This window comes from Apteryx rowi, unplaced genomic scaffold (genome assembly GCF_003343035.1).
Source record: "Apteryx rowi isolate R43461 unplaced genomic scaffold, aptRow1 scaffold_119, whole genome shotgun sequence".
Lineage (NCBI taxonomy): Eukaryota > Metazoa > Chordata > Aves > Apterygiformes > Apterygidae > Apteryx > Apteryx rowi.
Window position 1 is genome coordinate 1,895,996 of NW_020447408.1, and position 9,348 is coordinate 1,905,343.

The 9,348-nt window shown below is 46.3% G+C and overlaps 1 long non-coding RNA gene across 7 annotated transcripts; it reads right to left on the bottom strand.

Moving 5' to 3' along the window:
• Nucleotides 1-974: 974 nt before the first annotated feature.
• Nucleotides 975-9,316, bottom strand: LOC112975794. Of its 7 annotated transcripts, none has more exons than XR_003256776.1 (4): nt 8,430-9,316; nt 8,263-8,343; nt 6,448-7,315; nt 975-2,392 (listed from the first exon to the last, which is right to left on the bottom strand). It is a non-coding gene; the product is annotated as an uncharacterized LOC112975794 (long non-coding RNA). The 7 variants fall into 7 exon arrangements; XR_003256763.1 differs by having other exon boundaries at nt 6,444-7,315; XR_003256770.1 differs by having other exon boundaries at nt 975-3,515; nt 6,444-7,315.
• Nucleotides 9,317-9,348: the final 32 nt, after the last annotated feature.

Sequence of the window (9,348 nt, forward strand, 5' to 3'; positions counted from 1 at the left end):
CCCGCAGCTACCTAAGCACGTCGGCGAGCACGTCCCAGCACCCTGCTCCGCGGTGGTCTTCACGCCAGTAACTCCCCCGGGAGCACAACCCCCCCCGTTTGGCAGATAGAAGACAGAAAGCTTTTGAGCAAAACCCTCCCTCCTCCGAAATCGGTGCGAGTTTTCTACAGACTCCACCGAGATTAAGATCTGAGCCTTTCTTGCCACTTCTCAAAGCTGCAGATTCTTGGTTTCCCCCGAGCGGGGTCTAGCCGATGTCAAGCACTTCTGAAAATCCCACTTTTATGTTTTTACTTTATAAATACAGTTAGCTCCAGCATCACATTTACCAACAACACGGATACTGAGGCAAAACTTTGCTCAGCTGCTGCACTGTTAATTCAGACGAACCTTTAATGATGATTTTCCAGATTCGTAGAGGTGAAGGGGAGCATGATCTAACCGTGCAGCACTTGTACGGGAAGGATTTAAGGTCTTTTCCTTTTATTTTGGAACAAAATTTAACTCCTTGAGGAAGGAGGACACTGCAATCGGAAGGGGCCTGGAAGGGGCTCATGGAAGGGGCAGCGGTGACGTGTTTGCACCGGGGGCTCACGGCTGGTCGGATGCGGGGAGATATGCTCCAACGGGGTTTGAGCTGAGATGCCACCGCGTGAACCGGGCTTTCAGTCTGCAGATACTGCGCGGGGGCTGCCGGGGCCAGGGCCGGGGCTGGGGCCGGGGCCGGGGCGAGGAGGGCGAGCAGCCGCAGGGTAAAGCCTCAAGCCCGGCAGGACGTTCGCTGAGCTCCCCTGGCAGCGCCCCGACTCTGCCCGCTGCAACGCGCCCTGTGCTCCCGCCTCCCGCCACACACATTACTGAACCCAATCAGCGTTTGTGGGTTTTGAGAACGATCTAAATGAATTTGATGTCCCAGAAAGAGGCACTTGAAAAATAAGCCGGTGGTGTGGTTTAATGATAGCATTTTCCACATTTTTATTATAATGACTCTGGTTTTTATTGGAAGGTTAGCAACTCATCCGAGCATGAAAACAAAGCAATTTGAGAGGCCGGCCCCGCGACGGGCCTCGGGCACGTTCGGTCGTTAAAGCTCATTCACTATCTGACGCTTCTTGGCCATTTGGGCTCTGCAGCATCTCCCGGTGGAAGGACGGCGGGAGGCTGCAGGCGGCATCGCTTTGGCGGAAGAGCCTGGTGCTCACTCCAGGAACCTGCCCCGCTCCTGCCTCGGGGCACTCTGCAAGCTCCCACCGCCTTCGTAATTCTTGTTATCACCACTTTTGGGGCTGGGAAACTCAGGCCGTGAGAGTTGAAGTGGCTTGTCCCAGTCCACACRGGCAAATGGCAGGTCTGGGAAGCACCAAGCCCTCTGCTCTGGGGTCCTTTGCCCAGGGACTCCAGCCRGGCCCGGCAGGAGATCGGGGCTGCCCTTTGCATGGGGTGGACGTTGCCTCGGGAAGACGGGCACAAAATGGGCAAAACTGAAGCGCTTCACCCCAGGAAACTTGTCGGAGGTGCAAAAACTTGCAAACGAGCCGAAGGCAGCGGTTGCACCAGGGATGGCTCTGCAGTCCGGCTCCCGCTCCCAGCCACGTGCACAAGCACGCTCAAACCATTCTGCGTATCTTAAAAGCTTGTCAGGACTGCAGTCTCGCAGGGCTGTGGTCCRGGTGTACGACAGGCAGCAGCTGGTAATGCAGCCTGTGGGTGGGAGCCCTGGGAGGCYGGATGGGGGGGACCCTCGCTGAGCCGGCGCGAAGGCCCCGCTGCCGCAGGCGGGGGTCTCGCAGGGCAGGTTCAGAGCGCCGGGGCCGAGGGTGAAAGGCGAACGTGGTCTGGGTCCCCCGAATCCCCTCTCCTGCCGCCGCCTCGCTGCGGTTCACCCTTCGCCTGCTTCCCCCGGTTCCCAGCGCTGCCGCTCTGCGGCACTGCCACAACCCGGGGTGACTGAAGACTTAATGGGGAGAAAAGAATATTCCCACCTATGCAGTTCAGCAAACCCTGCTGCTTTCCAGCGCACAACCCACTGCTGAGTTTTCTCGGTGAATCAGAGCGAGCGTGTTTTGCCGAGGAGGGTGGATGAGCCACCCGGTGAGAGGGACTGGACGGGCGGACTCAGTCCCGTAGGTCCTGAGCAACAGGCGTCCTGGGTACACGGTCCCAGGAACAACAGGGTTTGCCATTTGCTCCCACCTCRAGTGTGTCCTTGGGTAATAAATTCAGATTACGGAGTGATTCCTTTCACCTGTGATTCAGAACATGCTGATTAAATGCTATTTCTTTGTTCCTCTGAAGTAAAGGAACTGTAGCTGATACAAACAAATTACGATCTCAAGCTGCGAGGCAAGATGCACCTTGGCTCCGCGATAAAGCCTTCTGCGTGTTTTGGTGGCTTTAAAGAAAAAGAGGAAACAATAAGTGGTGTTTCCTAATGTTTTAAAGCTTCTTATTAGAGTGCATTAAATTAATTCTTTTACTCCTAAAAAATGACTTGTTGCTATTTTTAGGCTCATGTATTATTTTAAAAGACTTTTTCCAGGGTCCAGTCACATGGAAGTTAAACAGCAAGCAGTAAAGTCTCCAAAGGATAATAAACTCGCTCAAATTGCTTTGCTAATGGAACGAAGAGTACTGTAAATGTCACACGCGGTACAACAAGAGGAGTGGAAACCTTTGCATGAAGCAATGGATCCATTAGCATTACGTTAAAAAAAAAACAAAAAACCCCAGACAGACTCGCAACACTTTTGCACAGTTTTATGTAGCTTGCCGTTCAATCCCAACGAACTTGTTTGTTCCCTCCGATTCTGCAGCTGAGCTCACAACACKCCATCCAGCTTCCTAATAACACATACTCTCAAGGCATCGATCATTTAAGATTCCAAAGCCCTTTATAGACAATAATTAAGCCCCAGCACACCCAGCTGAGTCAGTGGAATTATTTCTGCTTAAAACTGAGGCGCAGAGAGGGAACAACTGAATCACTGATTGGAGACAAAAACTGAGCAGAGGGACAGACCCAAGGCTTCTGCTCTAACCACCAAACGATGCTAATTGATTATGGCCTATCCCAAGCTTAATGAAGCCGTCCACCACCCTCCAAGGTAAAGGGCACGATCCTGCAGTTCGGACCCGACCCATCCACTTGCTAAGCTGACCCCGGCGGGAAGCACGGACCGTCATAAACAAGCAGAGCACCGATCCGTCAAGGCCCGCACCTCGCCTCCAACAGGCTGCGGTTGGCAGGATATTCAGAAAGTCTCTAAATATCTCACGGGCTGATGCAATGTCAACAAAGTGCGACTGGGACACGACGCATCAACACCAAGGAACCATGACAAAAAAAACACACGGTTGTGATATGACGATGTTGCCTTAGAAAAGCAACAAGGAAGCAGCAAAGACAAAAAGCTGAAGTGCAAGTAGAAGAGCAGGAAACAAAGATGACATCAAATGGAGGTCCCGCAGGCGAGCAGCTTTCTCAGCCCCCTCCGTTCCATGATTCAGTCTTTCTCCTGGAAGTAATTTACARTAATGAAAGTGAGCAAATACCCACAGGTGGGAAGCGCAGAGTATATCTGGCTCCAATCTGAAGCATGTTTACTGTAAGGAGGAAGAGTTGTGAGATGAATCTTTTCTTTGACAGCTTTGAGATCTCTTAACCAAATCCCCCACAACCCCAAAGTGCTCTCTTATTTTCTTGAAATTTAATTAGTTGAGGCTATATTGTACATATAATTATATAGGTGTAAGTTAATTGGAGTTGAGGGCTCTAAGGCATGTAGCCAAGAACAAAATTTGTCTTTAAGCAAATCTGCACAGGTGGAGTATGTTTTGTTTGGCATGAACACTTTGCTGGATTAAGAGCTATATTTGTAAAACCCTCTGAGATATCAGAAAGCAGGCACATTAGCGGTCCTGTTCCTGTACCAGCCCTACAAGTAGAATTAAACACGCTACAGTTGTGTTGTAATAACAAGAAGCACAACGTCCTACACAGACCGCACGCAATTCTTACTGCTATTTAGGCAGTTGTTGTAGGCATGAGACTGACACCCCCAAAACCTAGCAGCAGTCAAAAAAATGAAACTATTTGGAGCAGCGCGGTCTGGCGGTGAGGCACCAAACGAGGAGTCAGGAGCRCTGAGCTGCGCTCCCACTTTTATCAGTTATTGGCTATTTGATCTCTACAACTTTCTGAGCCTTAGTATTGCTGGCAGTAAAAAGGGATTAAAACCGTATCTCTCCATTTGACAAGCTCTTCCGATCACCAGACAGAAGAACTCATATTTGCCCAGTTCGATGCTGGACTGGGTTGAAGCAGTGTATTTAAGGCTTGGTTACAGCTCCCAGTTTCACAGATGCTCCTACCCTGCCCAGATCCTCGTGGAGCCCCCGCCGCGGCTGCCCCCTTGTTGTCCTATGTGCCCAAGCGTGAGCTTTCCTTCCCGAACCAAAGCTGGGGGCAGCAGCAGCAGCAAGGGAGCTCCTGATGCCAAGCTGTTTTGCTTTGGTCCATTTAAGTTAGCTCCCTTAATGTTATTTGAAAGTAGAGCTCTCTCGAGGTCCTCATCCTGTTCTGGGAATTTGCACATTGGCTCTTCACCCTGAAAGCTTAATGCCGTCTCTCCCCCGCACTGTTTCTTTGTATTCCCATCTAGGTACTATGTTTTCTGTTAGCTGCACTTATCATGCTCTCATCCTCCAACAAGCTGTTGCTAAAGAAAACACTATCACGAGATTAATGTTTATGAATGTCTTAAAATACAACTCCACTTCCCAGCATGTATGTCTCTTCAGACTTTAAGGAAACTTCCCCTCCCTGTCCATCCTCCTGCCCGTCCTTTAGGGAACCACTGCTTTTCAGAAAAGCTTTTGTCTCAACTACATATTTTGGAGGACAATTTCCAGTTCAAATCTGAAATCAGGCATTGTGCAAAGTGTATTATGCCTGTTGGTGAATCAAAGAACTGAATTATTTATATATCCCTCTACAATTAAACTTTTAAATAGAAAAACATGTTTCAGTAAAAAAAAAAAAAAGTGAACAACTAATGTGATTAGCAATTGTAGACTGGGATATTTTTTAAATGCAGGAAGGTAACAGACCAATTTTCTATCAAAGTCGCATATTTGACTGTTGATCCAAAACCGGGTAGAGTGGAAAAAAACCCACAGACACCCGAGCAGTTTGAAATGCCACCTATTGGTTTCCTCATACCCAGCGGAATAGTTAAGTGATGTCTCAGCGGAAAGCAATGTGGTGTGTTTGGGCCAAACAGTGCTGATTTCCTAGTAACCTGAAATGCTATGTTGAATCTTAGAAATATGATCTCTATCTCTAAAGACTATAGATGTTCAGGACCATAATTTTAAACCTGCCTTGAAATGAGGTATCTGAGTGAAGTTACAGCTATGAACAGAAGAGTAAGGGAGTGCACTGTGTAGCCCTAAGAAAAGAGCAGTGTTCGTACGCTTACTAGCTTGTCACTCTTAAACTTGGCTTTTTAAGCCTTTGTATAAAGCAGCATTTTTGAGCATCAAGGCCAGCAGATATAGAAGCCAGAGCTCCTTCTTCAAGGAATGGATTACTCCTCTACAGACTATTTACTTCACTCCAGACCACCGCACTGTCCTAACCTTAAGACCTGAAATTACAGCAGAAAGCAGTGTCAGACGGCGGCTCCCACAGCAAGTGGCACGCTTCAGGTAACACCAGGAGGAGAAGCAAGGTCTCTGCAAACAGCCCCTCTACTAACTCCCTCCCAGGTAAAAGAAACATTTGAGACTTATTCAAAAAATAAGAAGCCCTGAGAAAATCATCACTTTTAACAGAAACTTTATCAAATGAAAGCATATGTTGCTATTATGCCCTAAGTATCTTCACTGCAAATGAACCAAATCCACTTCAAGCTGTGAATGTGGAATTAATCTAAGGCATAACCTTTAGGTCTACACTTTGACAATATTTTAGAGCTAAACTATAAATATTTGATCTGTTGCTCTTCTGAATACAATGGATTGTTGTGCCCATCTGCACAGCTATCAGTTATTTCAAAGAATATTGCTGATTAAATGATTTGAAACAAGGTCTTTTTCTTCTGATATTATTATGTGATATTTGGCTAGTAAACATGGAAATTAACTATCGCTAGCATTAATATTAACTCTTTTTCTTTGGCAGAAAGCATTTCCTGTTCGCCAATGCATGGAACTAAGTACCAGTCAAGATATTTACAATGCACACTGAAGCCTAGTTAATTATATATGATTATATTTCTTTATGTTTTGGGGTCATACTTAGTGCTAAGATCCAGATTCCATTTGCAATTAGTAGAGAAATAAAACAGAAGTCATCAGCAAAGAATGATTCAATCCATTGAAAGAGTATTATAAAAACCTCTTTGCGCTGTGAAATAAATTAATCGAAATCCATGACTCACATACACTAGCAGGATCATTTTTCAGAACGGTGATGAGTTGAAAACAAGCTTTGGAGAAAAGTTTGAACGCTGGCTACTTCGCAGTTCTATTGCTCTGCTCGCTCGAGGTACAGACACTAAGAGAACAGTCAAAAGTTGTATAATGATAATGAAACAGGACAGAGAATTTTCCTTACATTTTACAGGTGTGTAAAGATCTATCACATAGCTATTAAAATCCTACTACAAACATATATAGCTGCAGTTTACAGGACACCACACGAAGGGTTGCTCAAGCCTGGTATGTGACAGTGCAATGGAGCGAGTGCAAGAAGCAAGAGTTCAAAGAAACCTAACTTTTGCTGTGGGCTGTATGGCAGCTTGCCAGACGCTTGGGGACTGGATTTGTTTGGTTCATCTTACGGCTACATGTAGAGAACCGGGCTGGACCTGGCCTCCCAGCTTGTACTTGAAGGATTAACAACCTTACATGAACTTCACTTAAAATAAACTTCCTGGTTCCAGTTTAAAACCGAGAGCTCAGTGAAACTGGGGAATCTGACTGGCAAGAAAAACAAAATCCAATTTTAATGGCTCAYGACGTTTAGCTTCACTGTTAAAGGAGCACAAAACCTTCAGCAGCTCCCCCTTCACACACTGATTATAGTAAATATCATCTTGGAAGGAGAAAATGTCCTAACTGATTGGATGCCGGGAATGTTGCCTGTAAAGCCATTGCAGCACCCTGGAAAACAGCCAAGTGCTTCCTTTCACCAGGAATGCCCCAAACACTATTTACAGGAAAAACATACTTGTATGAATGCGCTTTGCAGGATTAGGTACTCAGCTCTCTCCAGCCACGAGTTCTGGCAAGCGATATGGATCAGTTGCTACTGCCATAACAGAAAAACCCTGAGATGAAATATCAAAAGTGCAAACTGTGCTTCTGCCCAGTTGTTTTGTCACAATGTTCATTGTGATGAGTAATGTCACTTTTAAGCCTAATTATGCAGGTGCATTTATTATCCTATACTGGGCCATATCGCTGGGGTACTTGCGTAATTTCACAGACGAGTGACACTTAAGACAGCACATTACTGTCAGCAGCCTCCATCTCATTTCATGCTAATTGCTCTCCAAAATTGTGTGATGCMGCTTTGACATGAAAACATTTTCAACAGTGTCATTAACTTAGGGGGGCACATTTCCTGAAGTAATTACAGCCACCATCCTCAGTCATTCCTAATTATTTAATACAGCCCCACCCTACCCGCACTTTAGTGTTCATTACCAAAAAGACATATATTATCTACTCTCTAATTGGAAATGTGATAAATGGGTCACTTTAAGAGAAAGTAAATATTACCTGTTGTATCCAATGACCCAAAGCATTCAATTACTTAGTTTTTCTGTTGGCCAAAATACTTATCTAACCTATAACTTTATTTATTTTACATCGCAGGTGTTGCTAAATGCTACTGGAGTTGGACTAGATAACATTATGATACATTTTAATGAACTGGCCATATTTTATATGCTCCTTTGTCCTAAACTGATCATTTATGCATCACAGAAAAATGAAGGGCCTCTTTTAACTTAAATGACAAAGAATTTTAGTGCAAAAGAAAGCAGATCTGAATGATTCAGATGTTGCTAATCCAACCTTCCAACTAGCCATGATGCACCACACAGTAGCTCCCTGGAATTTACCATAAGTTTTAATGTGTAATTTAACATGTTTTGTCCCCATTCCCCTTCCTAGAAAAATTTTTTTGAGATGTTTTATCTTCCTAAGGCTATTGTGTTGTGTCACCGAGTAACCTAAGCACAGACTATTTACCTGCTTCACTGAGGCATCTTGTGTTCTGGAATGATTCTTCATTCGTCCTGTAATAACAGGTTTGCAAGTCCTGGGAGGAGCCTGCGAAAAATTGGACCATTTTGTCATTTCTAGGACAGATGGCAGCCTTTGACTCAAGGGACAAGACTCCAGTAATGTTTGCTAACCTGCGTGACGTGGTGCTMATCTGGTGACACATTTGATGATGTGGCAGAACGAGAGCCTCATGCCAAGACCTTTGGGTTTCTTGACACTTTTGGAATAGATCTAGAAGCAAAACTTGTGTTTTAAGGGATCAGATCTGATTTTTCATCTTTGGAAGGGAAAGTGAACCCAGCGCAGGTTATTTAGTGGCAATCTAGGAGGAAAGAGGAGGTAAGCACAGAAGTTTGAAAAAAGCGTACGTCTCTTCTGCGCTGTATGCAAACAAGCTTTTACAGTTTTTTGTTTTACTTTCAGAGGAACATGGCTGCGGAGGCATGTTAACCTGTTCTCTGCGCTACTAGAGCACCCTCTTCTGTTTGAAGGGCTGCAGCTCTGATCTCTGAGGCACCAGCGAGCGACACAAGACCTTTAAAATACGAACTCGGCCCTCACAGCCAGTGCACAAACACACGYTCCTCTACCCAAAAACCAGGCATATTGATGATTAACTCTGGTTCACATTAACTCACACCTGAAACACCTGACAGCTGCCACACGTTCAGGTACCGAACGCATTAGTCATTATCTGCAGCACATCTCCAAAGATGTAATAGTTGTCTCTAACGCACGGTGCTCGGTAACGCTAACGCTGCCCATCGGTGGTACCGTGCTGGCGTCTGCCATTTATTTTCCACAACCTTTCGACGATGCTTTTAAACAATCTGTTCCCAGTCGCGCGTAGCTCACGCGGCACCGAGGACGCGTGTGCGGCGTAACCCCGAGGCGGCAGAGCCGCTGGCCCGAAGCACCCATCACGGCGCAGATGTTCGCCCTGGCAAAGCCCCAGCGGTGCCGGGTCACCGCCCCGCCGGGCGGCCGCATCGCTGACAGGCCGCAGCCCCGCGGGACGACGACGCCACTGCCCGGGCAGCCCAGGCGTCG